We start from the raw sequence: 20,528 nt of genomic DNA, 5'->3' as shown, positions 1-20,528 counted from the left end.
CGGTTTCCTCCGCTCTCCGAGCTGCCTCCAGCTGTTCCCATGGGCGGCGATTCACTTCAACTTTAGCCCATGGTCCTTTTCCTTCCATGATTTCCTCCCAAGACCAGAAATCCTGCTTCGTGCGCTGTCCGTTAACCCGCTGCTTGATCCGGGTTTGGTGGGTGATTCTTAGTCAGGTAGGTGACCAAGAACCTGATGGTCACTCTGACAGAGCTCTAGAGTTCCTTTGTGGAGGTCAGAGAACCTTCCAGAAGGACAACCATTTCTGCAGCACTCCACCAATTAGGCCTTTATGGTAGAGTGGCCAGACGGAAGCCAGGAGGAAACCTGCCACCATCCCTACGGTGAGGCATGGTGGTGGCAACATCATGCTGTGGGGATGGTTTCAGCAGCAGGGACAGGGAGACTAGTCAGGATCAAGGCAAATATGAACGGCGCAAAGTACAGAGAGATCCTTGATTGAAAACCTGCTCCAGAGCACTCAGGACCTCAGACTGGGGAGAAGGTTCACCTTCCAACAGGACAACGACCCTAAGCACACAGCCAAGACAACACAAGAGTGGTTTCAGGACAAGTCTCTGAATGTCCTTGAGTGGCCCAGCCAGAGCCCGGACTTGAACCCGATCAAACATTTCTGGAGAGACCTGAAAATAGCTGTGCTGCAACGCTCCCCATCCAACCTGACAAAGCTTGAGAGGATCTGCAGTGAAGAATGGGAGAAACTCACCAAATATAGGTGTTCCAAGCTTGTAGCATCATACCCAAGAAGACTTGATGATGTAATCGCTGCCATAGGTGCTTCTACAAAGTACTGTGATTGTTGCTTTGTCATTATGGGGTATTGTGTGTAGATTTACTAGGGAAAAAAACAATTTAAGCAATTTTAGAATAAGGCTGTAACGTAACAAAATGTGGAAAATGTCAAGGGGTCTGAAGACTTTCTGAAGACACCGTAGTAGAAGGGTAGACACATGAGGCCAAATAAAACCTCATTATAGTAATTAACAAATTACATCATAGCATTTCACTGTATCACAAAATGTACAGTTGTCAAGAAGGAATTACTGGAAATGAGTGTTTCACACTCACACACACACACACACACACACACACACACACACACACACACACACACACACACACACACACACACACACACACACACACACACACACACACACACACACACACACACACACAGCTCATTCTTCATGCGTTTAGTCTGTCTCAAACAGGAAGGCAAACAGAAGGCCCCCTTTAACAGGATTACACTGGTTTAAGTCAGGATTATGTGTTATTACTAAAGCCTAAACTCAACAGCAGCCAGCTGAATTACCAAAGACATCACATCTGGCAAAGGTACAGCTGATGGATATGCATGTCTTCAATATATGTGAATGATGATATGAGACTGATGATATTATAATTGTTTGATATAAGAATTCCTGCTATCAGTGTCAGCTGATAGCATGAAACCTAGAGAACCACCTAGACCTACAATTTACTATGGCAAAAAATACTTCAGGGAATAAACCTCTAGTACTCATAAACCAGTACACAGGCTAACAGCTCTGAACACGTCTCTGAACATGTCTGTCTCTGTCACCTTGGAAGAAAACGGTTTGTCTATCATCTGGTTATTGATAAAGTGTCAGATCTGAAAGTCTTACACTATTCCTATCAAATATCTAGGAGCAGAGCAATGTATATATAGAGCACTGAATAGGACCTGCTACTGAGAATGCATGTCTATATTGGTGGATATGCACAGTTGGCCTGTGGCCTTGTCGCTAATATAACAGAAAGCCAGCTGAACTCAACCACACTTCTAACTGGTCCCTGGTGGGCGAGAGAGAGAGAGAGAGAGAGAGAGAGAGAGAGAGAGAGAGAGAGAGAGAGAGAGAGAGATAAGATAAGATAGAGGGAGGATAGTGAAGAGAGAGGAGATGGGAAAAGTGAGAGAGAGAGTGGAAGAGTGAGAGGGAGGACTGTTCCGAACTGAATTAGGGACTGCTGGGTGCAGGTGGGGCCACTCTCTCACGACCAGCCCCCTGTCGCCCTGGGATTCCACCCTAGCAGCCATTGCCTAGCAACGCCACACCGTCTCCTCACAACGAGCGGCTTCTTCCAAACGAGCGCATGGTGAGGATGGGGGTGTTGCGGCTGAGTGTTGCGGCTGAGTGTGGGAGGGAGGTGTGTGTGTGTGCCAGGTTTTCGAGTGGCACTCACAGCACTTACGACTCCATTACAGGTTATTTAAGGTTAGTGAATGCTCAGCAGCCCTCATCTTCAGTTCAAGAATAAACAAACGACAAAAAAAGTAATGCTTAATACTGTTTAATTTGCCAAACATGTGGCAGCTCATTAAAATATATTTGCAGGGCAAAGAGTCTTTGCATTTTATTCAAATGACTTTTGAATCCTTTTGGGTCGAAATCATCCGCTGGCCTTTTTCAGATCACATTAGACATGTAATCTAATAAAGCACACACACTGTCTCTTCACTCATCACTGGCTTTGTGGCTTTCATTAGTTAAGCCTATTTTAGGGATGTTGACATCGACGACAGTTGGGCAGATTCGTGCATATACAGTACCATATCCCAAATGAAAACGACATGCGATTCAATGGTTCAATGCAGCGTTTGTTATTTATTTTTTATCTCAATATCTAATCAATACTGGATCAGAATTAAGTCCCTTACTGTGATGGTTTTCAATTAAAATTGTCAAAAAGAAACAAAAACAGTTAATTAGCAAAGAGCAATTTCTCAAGCAACAATTTTGCTGGGACTATCTCAGGGGAGTGGTATGATATTATTGGCAAAGAGATTTGTAACTCTATTTCTTATTGGTCTATTAACAAATGTATGATGTCACCAGGCAGGCCAAAAGTCCATCCCAACAAAACAGGCTGAAATTCAGGCGGTCTTTTCAAACACTTCTTACACTAAAAGGGCACTATCATCATTTTCAGAATTTCACAGTATTATTCCAATCTCATAGTGTGGAAATATACAGTATATAAAACAGAGAACTGGGCCTTTAATGCAACTAGGCCCATATTACGGCATTTGGAAACCTCTGCAAAATAGTGCAATACACAAACGTCATCAAAGAATCTGTTCAGAATAGTAACTCATCTTTCAATAGCTACATTAATTAATGTTTAAGTTAGCAATGAAGTTGTGCATCAGGGCTGTATTCATTATTATTATTTATTTAACTTTACTGGCCTACCCCGGCCAAACCCTCCCCTAACCCGGACGACGCTGGGTCATTTGTGCGCCGCCCTATCGTACTCCCGATCACGCCCGGAATCGAACCAGGTTCTGTAGTGACCCCTCTAGCACTGAGAGGCAGTGCCTTAGACCGCTGGGCCACTCGGGAGTCTCATACAGTCTCATACAGAGATTCAGAGAATGGAATGCTGATCTAGGATCAGTTTTGCCTTTTAAAACACCCTATGGTCGATGTCCGCACCCCGTGCACTCTCGTGGAAATCTAATTAGCATAATAAAAAATCCCCATAGAAGTCGGTCAGTTTAATTAAGCTAGAGATAGTGTATCTGTTTTTTGGCTTTGGATGTCTCAATCCACCGCATCCGCCTATGATACACTTCCACATCTGCAGTGAAGGTGACAGAGCTAGAGTGGTTGTCAGACCATGAGACATCCCGAAAATCGATCATCTCACAAAATGGTCTGTAGCACCTGAACAGTTTGGCCTAAAAAACTATTATGACCCCCACAAGTGTCTTGAGACTTGTCTGAATTTTTTACAGCCGATCTACCAACTTCTATCTATAGCTCCCAACAGTTTGGGCTACACACTAACAGTTTGGGCTACACACTATCAGTTTGGGCTACACACTATCAGTTTGGACTACGCACTAACAGTTTGGACTACGCACTAACAGTTTGGACTACGCACTAACAGTTTGGACTACGCACTAACAGTTTGGACTACGCACTAACAGTTTGGACTACGCACTAACAGTTTGGGCTACACACTAACAGTTTGGGCTACACACTAACAGTTTGGACTACACACTAACAGTTTGGACTACACACTATCAGTTTGGACTACGCACTAACAGTTTGGACTACGCACTAACAGTTTGGGCTACACACTAACAGTTTGGGCTACGCACTAACAGTTTGGGCTACACACTAACAGTTTGGACTACGCACTATCAGTTTGGACTACGCACTAACAGTTTGGGCTACACACTAACAGTTTGGGCTACGCACTATCAGTTTGGACTACGCACTATCAGTTTGGACTACGCACTAACAGTTTGGGCTACACACTAACAGTTTGGACTACGCACTAACAGTTTGGACTACGTACTAACTATTTGGGCAGACGGCAGACTCTGGCCGGCTGAGACGCACTATAGGCCTGATGCGTGGTGCCGGAACTGGAGGTACCGGGCGAGTGCGGGGAGGAGGAACAGGGCTCTGGCGATGCACTGGAAGCCTAGTGCGTGGTGTAGGCACTGGTGGTACTGGGCTGGGGCGGGAAGGTGGCGCTGGATATACCGGACCATGAGGGAGGACATGTGCTCTTGAGCACCGAGCCTGCCCAACCTTACCAGGTTGAATGGTGCCCGTAGCCCTGCCAGTGCGGCGAGGTGGAATAGCCCGCACTGGGCTATGCTGGCGAACCGGGGACACCATTCGTAAGGCTGGTGCCATGTATGCCGGCCCGAGGAGACGCACTGGTGGCCAGATGCGTTGGGCCGGCTTCATGACATCCGGCTCGATGCCCAACCTAGCCCTCCCAGTGCGGCAAGGTGGAATAGCCCGCACTGGGCTAAGCACACGTACTGGGGACACCGTGCGCTTTACCGCATAACACGGTGTCTGACCAGTACTACGCCCTCTCACTCCACGGTAAGCCCGGGGAGTTGGCTCAGGTATCCAACCCGGCTTCGCCACACTCCCCTTTAGCCCCATCCCCCCCAAGAAATTTTTGGGTGAGCCTCTCGGGTTTCCGTGCTAGCCGTGTACCTTCATAACTCCGGTTCCTCTCTCCGGATGCCTCTGCTCTCCTAACTGCCTCCAGCTGCTCCCATGGGAGGCGATCCCTTCCAGCCAGGATCTCCTCCCATGTGTAGCAACCCTTGCCGTCCAAAACGTCTTCCCATGTCCATTCCTCCTTCTGTCTCTGCTGCTGTCGCTGTCCTTTTCCTTGCTGCTTGATCCTAGTTTGGTGGGTGATTCTGTCACGAACGTCAAAGGTAGAGAGTGAGGACCAAGGCGCAGCATGTGGAAAATAAGCCATCTTCTTTTATTTAGAAGAGAACCAACACAAAACGAAACCACTTTAACAAACTAACAAAATAACAAAACTGACGAACGTGAAGCTAAGAATTAACTAGTGCATACATGCAACATAGAACACCGACATAGACACAGCGACAATCACCCACAAACAAACAGTGAGAAACAACCTCCCTATGTATGTCTCTCAATCAGAGGAAAACGAAAACACCTGTCTCTGATTGAGAGCCATACAAGGTCAATTAACCCTTTAACCCAACATAGAAACACAACACATAGAAATGCCCACCCAGCTCACGCCCTGACCAATAAACACATACAAAACAAGAGAAAACAGGTCAGGAACGTGACACCACCCCTCATCACTGTCAAATGCTCCCTAAAACACTTCTGCAAGCAGGCCTTTCTAATCCCGTCAGTCGAGGATGCTGCCATCAATAAAATATTGTATTGTGCAGCCGTCTTCATCAACCTGGCCAAGGCTTTCGACTCTGTCAATCACCATATTCTTATCGGCAGACTCAACAGCCTTGGTTTCTCAAATGACTCCCTCGCCTGGTTCACCAACTACTTCTCAGACAGAGTCCAGTGTGCCAAATCGGAGGGCCGACTCTTTTCTCTGTATATATCAACAATGTCGCTCTTGCTGCGGGTTATTCCCTGATTCACCTCTATGCAGACGACACCATTCTATATACATCTGTCCCTTCTTTGGATACTGTGTAAACAAACATCCAAACGAGCTTCAATGCCATACAACACTCCTTCCATGGCCTTCAACTGCTCTTAAAAGCTAGTAAAACTAAATGCATGCTTTTCAACCGTTCGCTGCCCGCACCCGCCCACCTGACTAGCATCACTAATCTGGACGGTTCGGACTTAGAATATGTGGACAACTACAAATACCTAGGTGTCTGGCTAGACTGTAAACTCTCCTTCCAGACTCATATTAAACATCTCCAATCCAAAATTAAATCTAGAATCGGATTTCTATTCTGCAACAAAGCCCCCTTACTCACGCCGCCAAACATACCCTAGTATAACTGACTATCCTACCGATCCTCGACTTCAGCGATGTCATTTACAAAATAGCCTCCAACACTCTACTCAGAAAACTGGATGTAGTCTATCACAGTGCCATCCGTTTTGTCACCAAAGCCCCATATACCACCCACCACTGCGACCTGTATGCTCTAATCGGCTGGCCCTCGCTACATATTCGTCGCCAGACCCACTGGCTCCAGGTCATCTATAAGTCTTCGCTAGGTAAAGCTCCGCCTTATCTCAGCTCACCGGTCACAATAACAACACCCACCCGTAGCATGCGCTCCAGCAGGAATATCTCACTGGTCATCCTCAAAGCCAACACCTGCTCTGGCTGCCTTTCCTTCCAGTTCTCTGCTGCCAATGACTGGAACGAATTGCAAAAATCACTGAAGCTGGTGACTTATACTTCCCTCTCTAACTTTAAACATCAGCTATCCGAGCAGCTAACCGATCGCTGCAGCTGTACATAGCCCATCTGTAAATAGCCCATCCAATCTACCTACCTCATCCCCATATTGTTTTTATTTACTTTTCTGCTCATTTGTACACCAGTATTTCTACTTGCACATCATCATCTGCACATCTATCACTCCAGTGTTAATCTGCTAAATTATAATTGCTTGCTACTATGGCCTATTTATTGCCTTACCTCCTCACGCCATTTGCACACACTGTATATAGACTTTCTTTTTTTTCTATTGTGTTATTGACTGTACGCTTGTTTATTCCATGTGTAACTCTGTGTTGTTGCTTGCGTCGCACTGCTTTGCTTTTTCTTGGCCAGGTCGCAGTTGTAAATAAGAACTTGTTCTCAACTAGCCTACCTGTAGTGGTGAAATAAATAAAAAATATGTATTACTAAATGTATCTGTATAGAATGCTAAACGTATCTATATAGAATGCAGAAAAGTGAATAGTATAGAGGATATGTTTTGGATATTGAATCAGATCGTGAAACTTTGGGTCGTGCCAATTCATATACATCTCCAAAAGTTCAAGTTCATTGTCTGTTATGATGGTCCACATATTCCAGCATCGTACAATTCCCATAGCTGCCATTAAAATATCAAATCCAGGGAGCCGTAGTCTCATGGAGGTCACTGCGGCAACCAAATCTATCTCTGTAACCGACCGTCCCAAGTGACAACCGGGCCGGATATGCTTTGCTGGCTCTCTGAGGGGAACGGATGGTGACTGTCTGGGATATGATGTTTGGGGAATACGACAGTGGTGAATGTCGTTCCTCATGTCAAGTGACTGTTGGCATTATCATTTTGGAAGGCTTTGCTATCGGAGGGGAACTCGAGGAAGGACAGATAAGCCTTTTGGGTATCCGGGGAAGACGGTAGGTTAAGGGAAGAGGTCCCACAGAGACAGATGATGGGAAAAACAATGATGCTCATTCTCAAATCAACCCCTAGCTCCTAACCCTTAGACCAGGGCTCTCCAACCCTGTTCCTAGAGAGCTATATTCCTGTAGGTTTTCCCTCCAACCCCAGTTGTAACTAACCTGATTCCTCTTAGCAACCAGGTAATTATTAGAATCAGGTTTGCTAGATTTGGGTTAGAGTGAAAACCTACCGGACAATAGCTCTTCAGGAACAGGGTTGGAGAGCCCTGCCCTAGACACTGAAAGGTTTGGATAGGTTTAAACAACATGGTGAACATTCATTCTAGTCTATCATAGAGCAAGGTAGCGCTACTCTCCTGTTGTTGACACCTGTCCTATCCTTTCCAATCTCGTGTCTAGATCTACGTGTAATCGGCTAAGAGAAGGCAGTGTTCACCAATAAGTAATTCCCTCATGGAAGGAAGGGAGGAAGGGCCAAATTTGATAATTTTAATCTATTTAATCAATTAATGATCCCAATTGAATCCCCACCAATGGGCCAAACGGGTGGATCATGGTTGATTCAGCAGTAAACCAGATCAAGTTGGTGCTTCTGTTTCTTGTGTCAGGCCATTAAGAATTATTATACAAGTCATAACAGCCCGGGATGCTGATTAAACCTTAACATTGACCGTTGCCATGGAAACATTGCCTGGCTCTGGAAGAATTATAAAACAAATTCCACTTGGCCCATAAGAGAATGAAAGAACGCATCATTTGTTGCATGCATGTAATATCCAGTATTCCGCTGTCATCCAGAATGTCAGAAGGACATTAAGTAGAAAAAAGGAAATGGGGGTAAACCAGGACCGTGTGTATTAAGCGTCTCAGAATAGTGCTGATCTAGGACCAGGTCCCCCCTGTCCATAGAATCATAGTCATTATAATCTTAAAAGGCAAAACTAATTGTAGATCAGCACTCATTTTCTGAGTACAGCCCTGATGCACAACTTGATTGCTTATTTAAACATTCATTCATGTTGCTATCCTTATGTGTATACATACATTAATTTAAACCCAGTCAATCTGAGATCATCACATCATGTAATTAATCTCACGTTGGCTCTTTTATGTCTGGGACATTAGTCTCAGGTATAAGTGACAGCTCCTCCCTGGCTATCTGACAGCCGGACCTGATCAGGTGGTTCAGTATAAATATAGTGGTGCATGAAAAAGGGCCAGTCATTAATTTAAAGTCCAGATGAACCCCACCTCTTTATCCAGCTACCCGACAGGTCCCCCATGTAATTATATTACCCTGTCTAATGGCTTCTATCATGCCGCTTATCTCGAGTCTGGAAGGAGGGATGGGGGGGGGGGGGGGGGGGGAGATGGAGATAGAAGGAATGGAAGAGACAGGAGACGGTATGAGGAAGGGAGAGAGAGAGAGAGAGCGAGCGAGGGAGAGAGAGATGATCCAGCAGGTTATATAACAAGACGGGGGGGCATTTTGATACACCACAGAACCCTCTCTGCACCCATTACCGGGTCAGGGGCCTCAATCTGGCAGCTGTGGTAATATCTGTATGTCCTAACATGGTGGAGAGAACAGAGGATGATTGGTGAAAGCCAAGTTATGACACACTACTGCCCACTGTAATCCATGGCACAACATGCCATTTGGTATTTTCTATTGAATAGAATGACAATGGTAATAGGTTAGTTCACAGTCACGTCCATGCAATCGTGAAGCCCTATTACCATTCCACTCATACACTGAGTAGAATGCCTTTTAATTGAGGAAATTTCTAGTTATGACACCCTACAGTCCATTGTAACACATGGCCATTTGACACATACAGTATTTGCTGTTGAATAGAATAACCAAAGGTCGCAATCCTTTTTCAGATCAGTGCAGATGAAGCACACAAGGCAAACAGAAGATGGCACAACATTAGATCATTAACACATAGCTACAGTAGGTAGATCAAACCCTTCAACTCAGTTTAGGACCAGAAAGTCCTTCACTGTTTACCCTGGCTTCAACCATGTTCGGTCGATGTCCCTGGCCTGAACTTTACAAGAGGATGACCCTCGTCTAGATGGCCTCTCCAGATCACAGTCAGTTTGATCATGCTCAACACAGTGAAAATCTGAGGCACACAATGACAGTTAAATAACCAGGCTTTGTTGATGTGACTCGTCTTTGAAGGCACAGAGGCACAAACAGATCTTTAGAAGTGCAGGATCTGAGAGACCCGGACGGAGAGAAAAAAGAGAGAGAGAAAGAGAGACAATGTGGATGAAAGAGAGAGCTCAATCAGCGAAGGAAAGACAGCTGAGTGCTAATCAAAGCTGCGGCGTGTTCAAATGGAAACATGTACTAAGTCGGCAAACCAACGTCCTTCAACGCTCGCCCTTCAAAGTCCATTGCCAGCTTCCAGTCTCTACCATGGCTATATGTAGGCTCGGCAAACATGAAACAGTATCAAATAACCAGTACTTAAACTAACTAACTAACTAGTTAGCTAACAAGCTAACTAGCTACTTCTCAAGTTCAGATTTGTAGTTTAAGACCTTGCAAGAATTAACTTAAATGACCCTAGTAGCCTATCGCAGCGATGTGAAGGATATCTTCTAGACAAGATTCCCAGAGGGCATTGGCTGTAAAACAAATGTTCTGTGTCAACAAACATGAATTAGTTTGTGTAAGGCAGAGGCTAGCTAGCATCTGATTCACCCTTTTCACTTATGTAACGGCCGACGTAGAGTTGCCCTCTGGCCAGACATGGTGTTAACAAGGGAGAGATCGGACATAGCTGGCTTTCCCTTTCTGGAATGTTCTCTGTCTCACTTCAGGAAAACATCACTCAGGAAAACTAAAACCCTTCCTGTTTATAGTCAAGATTCTCCAATTCTGTCCTCCTCGTGGGTTTTAAGTGGATCCTTGAAGTTGAGACATTCCAGATTTATGGAATGAAAAGGAAACTCGCTTTCATATATGAATCATTAAAAGTCGAACTGCCTCACTGCTATGCACCCTCCTTGACCGACCTTAATACTCTAGCCTAGCTAGTTGTGTAGATCTGAAATAAATCCTAGGTTTAGGTTACATATAGCCATATAGGCTATGTGGATCGGGCTAAGGGTTGTTTCTGGACACGACTCATTTCTGGACTAGATGGATCAGTTGGATGGAGGAAGAATGGAAGAATAAAGGTTGATGGTTCCATTCCTACATGGGCCTTTGCACTTCACTTCAAGTTCTAGTCTATTTCTATACTGTATAGCCCGTTTCTGTGTGGAAATCTGTTCTCCCAGAATTGACTCCTGTCCTGATCCACTGAGGGAGCAGAGGCAGATGCCTGGAGGCTCCAGCTGCAGAGACGGAATGGACAGGTGGGCTGACTGCAGCTCCACAGGTGCAGAGAGAGACACCAGGCATCATCTGCCCAACGTTGGCCTGGTTCCCTACAGTGGGATACACATGTGCAGTCAGGCACACACACACACACACACACACACACACACACACACACACACACACACACACACACACACACACACACACACACACACACACACACACACACACACACACACACACACACACACACACACACACACACACACACACACACACACACACACACACACACTAATGCATGCACACCCAGAGTTGTCCTTGCCACTGTCAAGTCTAGGTTTGGAGGTGAAGGTGAAGGTCTGAGCATTGTTAATTGCTCTTTGACAAATATGTCAAAAGCATTAGCCATCTACAATTTTGCTTGATTGGTTGATTGAAAAGGACTTGTTCTCAGTTCATAAGACGTTAGGGTTAGGGCCATGTGGAGAGATAATACTTTCCTGTATATAGTATATTGTGGGCCTTGCACATGGAGATGGAAGAATATCGCCCTCTAGTGATACGCTACTATCATTACTACTACCACTACTTCTGAGAAAGGGTTGCATCTCAACAGTCTGAAGGGGCTTCCTCTCCTTGCCTTTTATCAATCTGCATGTATCTGAGATCATTGGGAGAATCTCAATTGCATACTTTTCATGTCTTCCTCAAAACCCATTAGAGGAGAAGGTCAGAGGGGAGGGACCTCTGGCTTTCATATCCAATGGGTTTTGAGAAGGAGGCGAGGAGAGAGGATGCGGGGAGTATGCAATTGAGATTCTACCACAGTATAGATGAAGACATTGTGGATGCCTACTGGGCATTTCCCTTCACTTGTTCAGATATTTCAGATCAGTGAAGAGTAAAGAGATGAGACAGGGAGAGGAAGCTAACTCATACTATTGAGATGCACCCATTGCTTCTATGCAAGCTCCACTAATCAAAAACCCAATTTACCCTAATGGGCAGCATAAACTGGGTCCAATGTATGAATGATTTGTTTCTGTTTGAGTGAAGGCGAGTATACATGCTCATCTGTTAAATCGTCTAATATAATTTTGCTCTGGAGGCGTAATTCATGTGCACCCCCACTCGATAAGCTGATTCATCAAATGATTCACTGGCAGTAGTGTGTGTGTTCTGTATAGGCAGTCACATGATTTCTATAAGTCCCCTGAGTAAGTGAATGTTAACAGTAGAATGCTGTGTGGGTGTGTGTATTGGCGTGAACACAGGATATGGACAAGCATGCCCGTGAGTTTATATAATGAGTGTTTGTGTGAGGGACTCTAAAAGAGAGTGTGGTGGAGCATGTTGGAGAACACACACACACACACGTGCACATGAATTTGTGTGTGTGTGTTTGCGCGTGCTTGTGTTAACATTTCCTTTCCTTCACAATGTCAACACTGCCCCTTAGCTAGTATACTGTCTCCTAACCAGACTAGCCTTTTCCCATACATCCCCATTACGGTATTAATGAGCATGAGCAGTATCAATGAGCATGAGCAATGAATGGGGACCAGATTTACAACTGTATCCGAGCACACACACACTCCAGGGTGCATAGGCTCACCTCACACCCATATAGGCTCACCTCACACCCATATAGGCTCACCTCACAGCCATATAGGCTCAGCTCACACCCATATAGGCTCACCTCACACCCATATAGGCTCACCTCACAGCCATATAGGCTTACCTCACACCCAACAGTCAGAGGTCACCATGTGCAACATAGCTTCAGCGTGTAAATCAGCAAGAAAGATGCTAGAACGATGTGTCGGCATCGAGTAATTGTCTCTGGCCCCCTCCCAGTTAGGGGGAGTGATGAGCTCTACAGCAGAGTCTCACAGCTCAATCGCTGGTTGAAAACTGTTTTCTGCCCCTCCCAAAAGATAGAATTTGTAGATAATTGGCCCTGTTTCTGGGACTCACCCACAAACAGGACCAAGCCTGGTCTGTTGAGGAGTGACGGACTCCATCCTAGCTGGAGGGGTGCTCTCATCTTATCTACGAACATAGACAGGGCTCTAACTCCCCTAGCTCCACATTGAAATAGGGTGCAGGCCAGGCAGCAGGCTGCCAGCTTAGTGGAGTCTGCCACTAGCATAGTCAGTGTAGTCAGCTCAGCCATCCCCATTGAGACTGTGTCTGTGCCTCGACCTAGGTTGGGCAAAACTAAACATGGCGGTATTCGCCTTAGCAATCTCACTAGAATAAAGACCTCCTCCATTCCTGCCAATATTGAAAGAGATCATGATACCTCACATCTCAAAATAGGGTTACTTAATGTTAGATCCCTCACTTCCAAGGCAGTTATAATCAATGAACTAATCACTGATCATAATCTTGATGTGATTGACCTGACTGAAACATGGCTTAAGCCTGATGAATTTACTGTGTTAAATGAGGCCTCACCTCCAGGTTAAACTAGTGACCATATCCCCCGCGCATCCCACAAAGGTGGAGGTGTTGCTAACATTTACAATAGCAAATTTGAGAAAAAAAAAAAAAAAGCCAGACGTTTTGGTCTTTTGAGCTTCTAGTCATGAAAATCTATGCAGCCTACTCAATCACTTTTTATAGCTACTGTTTACAGGCCTCCAGGGCCATATACAGCGTTCCTCACTGAGTTCCCTGAATTCCTATCGGACCTTGTAGTATTAGCAGATAATATTTGAATTTTTGGTGATTTTAATATTCACATGGAAAAGTCCACAGACCCACTCCAAAAGGCTTTCGGAGTCATCATCGACTCAGTGGGTTTTGTCCAACATGTCTCCGGACCTACTCACTGCCACAGTCATACCCTGGACCTAGTTTTTTTCCCATGGAATAAATGTTGTGGATCTTAATGTTTTTCCTAATAATCCTGGACTATCGGACCACCATTTTATTACGTTTGCAATCGCAACAAATAATCTGCTCAGACCCCAACCAAGGAGCATCAAAAGTCATGCTATAAATTCTCAGACAACCCAAAGATTCCTTGATGCCCTTCCAGACTCCCACTGCCTACCAAGGACGTCAGATGACAAAAATCAGTTAACACGTAAATGGGGCCGACGAGCACCATAGCTGGGGAGATCCGCGAGAAGGGCCCGGCACGCGTCCAGAGTCGCCGCTGCCAACCGCCAAACCCAACCCCTCGCCGGTCTGCCTTAGGCCTGCCGCAGGACACCACCACAATGAACCCCCACAAACGGCCCCTTGCGAGACCGCCAATGAGAGCCCCCATGATGGGCCACACGACAAACTTCCAACGGTGGCGAGAGGAGGGCGGCGGAGCAACTGCTCCCCCAGCCGCGGCTCGAGCCCAGCCTCGCTTCTGCCTACCCCAGCCCGACTTAACCACCTAACTGAGGAACTCCTTGCGCAATACCCTAGACGCAGTTGCACCCCTAAAAACTGAAAAAAAATCATAAGAAACTAGCTACCTGGTATACAGAAAATACCCGAGCTCTGAAGCAAGCTTCCAGAAAATTGGAACGGAAATGGCACCACACCAAAGTGTGACTTTGGTGTGTCTTCCGACTAGCTTGGAAAGACAGTACCGTGCAGTACTGAAGAGCCCTCACTGCTGCTCGATCATCCTATTTTTCCAACTTAATTGAGAAAAATAAGAACAATCCGAAATGTATTTTTGATAGTGTTGCAAAGCTAACTAAAAAGCAGCATTCCCCAAGAGAGGATCGCTTTCACTCCAGCAGTAATAAATTCAAGAACTTCTTTGAGGAAAAGATCATGATCATTAGAAAGCAAATTACAGACACCTCTTTAAATCTGCGTATTCCTCCAAAGCTCATTTGTCCTGAGTCTGCACAACTCTGCCAGGACCTAGGATCAAGGGAGACACTCAAGTGTTTTAGTACTATATCTCTTGACACAATGATGAAAATAATCATGGCCTCTAAACCTTCAAGCTGCATACTGGACCCTATTCCAACTAAACTACTGAAAGAGCTGCTTCCTGTGCTTGGCCCTCCTATGTTGAACATAATAAACGGCTCTCTATCCACCGGATGTGTACCAAACTCACTATAAGTGGCAGTAATAAAGCCTCTCTTGAAAAAGCCAAACCTTGACCCAGAAAATATAAAAAACTATCGGCCTATATCGAATCTTCCATTCCTCTCAAAAAAAAAAGAAAAAGCGGTTGCGCTGACTCACTGACTTCCTGAAGACAAACAATGTATACGAAATGCTTCAGTCTGGTTTTAGACCCCATCATAGCACTGAGACTGCACTTGTGAAGGTGGTAAATGACCTTTTAATGGTGTCAGACCGAGGCTCTGCATCTGTCCTCGTGCTACTAGACCTTAGTGCTGCTTTTGATACCATCGATCACCACAATCTTTTGGAGAGATTGGAAACCCAAATTGGTCTACACGGACAAGTTCTGGCCTGGTTTAGATCTTATCTGTTGGAAAGATATCAGTTTGTCTCTGTGAATGGTTTGTCCTCTGACAAATCAATTGTAAATTTCGGTGTTCCTCAAGGTTCTGTTTAAGGACCACTATATATTTTACCTCTTGGGGATGTCATTCGAAAACATAATGTTAACTTTCACTGAAACATGGTGAAGCCCCAAAATTGCCCTCGCTGGAAGCCTGTGTTTCAGACATAAGGAAGTGGATGGCTGCAATCTTTCTACTTTTAAACTGGGACAAAACAGAGATGCTTGTTCTAGGTCCCAAGAAACAAAGATATCTTCTGTTGGATCTGATAGTTAATCTTGATGGTTGTGCAGTCGTCTCAAATTAAACTGTGAAGGACCTCTGTGTTACTCTGCACCCTGATCTCTCTTTTGACGAACATATCAAGACTGTTTCAAGGAAAGCTTTTTTCCATTTACGTAACATTGCAAAAATCAGACATTTTCTGTCCAAACATTATGCAGAAAAATGTATCCATGCTTTTGTTACTTCTAAGTTAGATTACTGCAATGCTCTACTTTCTGGCTACCCGGATAAAGCACTAAATAAACTTCCGTTAGTGCTAAACACGGCTGCTAGAATCTTGACTAGAACCGAAAAATGTGATCATATTACTCCAGTGCTAGCCTCTCTACACTGGCTTCCTGGTAAGGCTAGGGCTGATATCAAGGTTTTACTGCTAACCTACAAAGCATTACAAGGGCTTGCTCCTACCTATCTTTACAATTTGGTCCTGCCGTACATACCTACGGGTACGCTACGGTCACAAGACGCAGGCCTCCTAATTATCCCCAGAATTTCTAAGCAAACAGCTGGAGGCTCTAAGCAAACAGCTGGAGGCAAGCTTTCTCCTATAGAGCTCCATTTTTATGGAATGGTCTGCCTACCCATGTGAGAGACGCAGACTCGGTCTCAACCTTTAAGTCTTTATTGAAGACTCATCTCTTCAGTAGGTCCTATGATTGAGTGAGAATGGCCCAGGAGTGTGAAGGTGAATGGAAAGGCACTGGAGCAACGAACCGCCCTTGCTGTCTCTGCCTGGCCGGTTCCCCTCTTTCCACTGGGATTCTCTGCCTCTAACCCTATTATAGGGGCTTAGTCACTGGCTTACTGGTGCTCTTCCATGCCGTCCCTAGGAGAGGTGCGTCACTTGAGTGGGTTGAGTCACTGACGTGGTCTTCCTGTCTGGGTTGGCGCCACCCCTTTGTGGGCTATACTCGGCCTTGTCTCAGGATGGTAAGTTGGTGTTTGAAGATATCCCTCTAGTGGTGTGGGGGCTGTGCTTTGGCAAAGTGGGTGGGGTTATATCCTGCCTGTTTGGCCCTGTCCGGGGATATCATCGGATGGGGCCACAGTGTCTCCTGACCCCTCCTGTCTCAGTCTCCAGTATTTATGCTGCAGTAGTTTATGTATCGGGGGGCTAGGGTCAGTCTGTTATATCTGGAGTATTTCTCCTGTCTTATCCGGTGTCCTGTGTGAATTTAAGTATGCTCTCTCTAATTCTCTCTTTCTTTCTTTCTTTCTTTCTTTCTTTCTTTCTTTCTTTCTTTCTTTCTTTCTTTCTTTCTTTCTTTCTCTCTCTCGGAGTACATGAGCCCTCGGACCATGCCTCAGGACTACCTGGCTCAGCCATTGCCTGTCACAACATAGCTCAGGCAGTAGGAAGCTCTCTCATCCAGCTCTCTCATCCATTTATATGCAGATGATACAGTCTTATACTCAGCTGGCCCCTCGCTGGATTTTGTGTTAAATGCTCTACAACAAAGCTTTCTTAGTGTCCAACAAGCTTTCCCTACCCTTAACCTTGTTCTGAACACCTCCAAAACAAAGGTACTGTGGTTTGGTAAGAAGAATGCCTCTCCCCACAGGTGTGATTACTACCTCTGAGTGTTTTTAAGCTTCAGGTAGTCACCTCATACAAGTACTTGGGAGTATGACTAGACGGTGCACTGTCCTTCTCTCAGCACATACCAAAGCTGCAGGCTAAAGATAAATCTAGACTTGGTTTCCTCTATCGTAATCGCTCCTCTTTCACCCCAGCTGCCAAACTAACCCTGATTCAGATGACCATCCTACCCATGCTAGATTATGGAGACATAATTTATAGATCGGCAGGGTAAGGGTGCTCTCGAGCGGGTAGATATTCTTTACCATTCAGCCATCAGATTTGCCACCAATGCTCCTTATAGGACACATCACTGCACTCTACTCCTCTGTAAACTGGTCATCGCTGTATACCCGTCGCAAGACCCACTGGTTGATGCTCATTTATAAAACCCTGTTAGGCCTCACTCCCCCCTATCTGAGATATCTACTGCAGCCCTCTTCCTCCACATACAACACCCGTTCTGCCAGTCACATTCTGTTAAAGGTCCCCAAAGCACACACATCCTTGGGTCGCTCCTCTTTTCAGTTCGCTGCAGCTAGTGACTGGAGCTGCAACAAACACTCAAACTGGACAGTTTTATCTCAATCTCTTCATTCAAAGACTCAATCATGGACACTTACTGACAGTTGTGGCTGCTTTGCATGATGTATTGTTGTCTCTACCTTCTTGCCCTTTGAGCTGTTGTCTGTGGCCAATAATGTTTGTAACGTGTTTTGTGTTGGTACCATGTTGTGTTGCTACCATGTTATGTTACTACCATGTTGTTATGTTGTGTTGCTACCATACTGTGTTGTCATGTGTTGCTGCCTTGCTATGTTGTTGTCTAGGTCTCTCTTGTCGTGATGTGTGTTTTGTCCTATATTTATATATATTTTTTTTTTCATTATCCCAGCCCCCGTCCCCGCAGGAGGCCTTTTGCCTTTTGGTAGGCCATCATTGTAAATAAGAATTTGATCTTAACTGACTTGCCTAGTTAAATATAGGTTAAATAAATAGGCTCACCTCACACCCATTTGAAACATTAAAAAAATCCCAAAATAAATGTACAAACAGTAGGTATAAATAAAAATCTCAATAACTGGAAATAAATAAAGAGGAGGGTCTAAGCTTCTATTGAAACTTGTGTTTCAACTCTAAAAAATGAGTGCAGGAGGAGAGGTAGTTAGAATGGAGTGTCACTGATCAGCTGTTTAGAGAAAATCCCCCCTATGTCCCCTATGCTCATTGTGCATGACTCAACACATATTAAAAAGTACAATATGCCATAAGTATTGGTGTTCAATTGTTTAACATAAATGGAAGGTTCCCGGGCCAGTACTAGTTTGGTCAAGACCAGGGTATACCTGTAGTGCCATCTTGTGGCTATCTTGTGGTACTTCATGACCATGCCTCCCTTTACTGGCACTTATTAGGTCAATTAGACTCACACCCAGCGTAACTTTGTATAGGACTATTCTAAACAATATAGTCATACATAGTTTTAATGTGAGGTTTTCTATGAAGTCTTTGGGTGTGTTCCTTTGCCCAGTCGTTGCTGACGCCTGCCAGATCTGACAACGCCTGAATAGGTATTTATGTATCAGCTAACCACATCATATGTTATAACAATCTGCTGCCCGACAGCACAGTCCATTACGTGGCACGCAACCATTGGTTGAAGCAATGTCTGAGCACGGGAAAGCGACCATTGTTTAATTTGAGTTAGGCTCTTGACAAGGAAAAGTATTGATCTTGAGGACTTACCAAACAGAGAGGAGGGTTGCTGTGGAAGGCCTTGACAGTCCTTGGTCCAACTCCTTGGTCCAACTCAATGTGTATTTAGAGTTGGTTGGAGTGAAAAGCCATAGTTTGTGCACCTGCACCTATTTTCTTGGGGATATTCTCATTAGGGAAAAAGATCGTCCTCTCTTCGACTCTTCTGTCCACTCTTCGACTCTTCTGTCCTCTCTCCTCCGTGACCTGGAAACCATTAAGTGGTCGAGGAGAGTGTCAAATATTCATTTTTTGGTATTTTATCAGGATCCCCATTAGCTGTTGCAAAAGCAGCAGCTACTCTTCCGGGGGTCCACACAAAACATGAAACATGGCAGAGCATTAGTAGACAAGAACAGCTCAAGGACAGAACTACATACATTTCAATTAGTTAGTAGGCGAACGGAGGAGAGTCCTCGCCTCCTTGATAGCCTCCTCTCGCAGAGGATGCACAAGAGTATCCTACCTGTGTACTTTGCGAAGAGTTTTGAGATCCACCACACCCTCTTTGAAACAGCTGTTGTTTACTCAGAGGAGAAAAGCTTACACATATTTAAAAACGATATGCTACTTATCCTTTAATCTATGAAATGTCTAGCACAACTAGCTAAATGCCTTTTTACTACTACTATACACATTCCATTTGGGATTCCACCCCTGTACATGTAATTTGCATGATGACACACTAGTGAAGGAAGTGAGGAGAGTACGGAGGACGGAGGACTTGCGCAAACTAATTGGGAGAATCTCAATACTCCTCGCGTTCTCATCTTACCTGATGGGACATCCAACTAGTTCAAATTGCTGCCAAAGAAATTAACAGACAACATATTTCTGTAAAAAAATGAATACTAAACATTTTGAAATCCCAAAAAATCGATGCAATTGTGTGGTTTGCATCACTTAATGCCCAATGTTACATATATGTAATACATTTTTAAGTGACTATACTTCGCCAAAAATATACATTTTTCCTAGAAATGTATTGAATTTCAGAAACTCACCTTTTTGACAACTTACGACACCATTCGGAGTAACATAATTCACTTTTTAACCATTGTTGAAGTCCACCATTTACAGCGCCAATCTCTGATAGTGTAATTACAAAGATCGGGCATCAGATGGTGTCAAGTATATACTAGGATCTCTTCTTGACGATCGTGGCTTCCTTTTATGTATTGATCGGGTTCAGACACTTTACATATATGTAACATTGGGCTTTAAAGGGCTTTAAAGGGTTAAAAAGGTGATTAACTTTCCCATATTAATGTTCAGTACTTCAGTATTCGTTGCTTGTATGATAATCAGCAGGCCAACAAGACAAGTATAAGAGGAATATACTTTTTGGGTTTGACAGAACAATAATGATCAAATAAAC

This window comes from Salvelinus fontinalis, chromosome 39 (genome assembly GCF_029448725.1).
Source record: "Salvelinus fontinalis isolate EN_2023a chromosome 39, ASM2944872v1, whole genome shotgun sequence".
Classification (NCBI taxonomy): domain Eukaryota; kingdom Metazoa; phylum Chordata; class Actinopteri; order Salmoniformes; family Salmonidae; genus Salvelinus; species Salvelinus fontinalis.
This window is presented reverse-complemented; position numbering follows the sequence as displayed.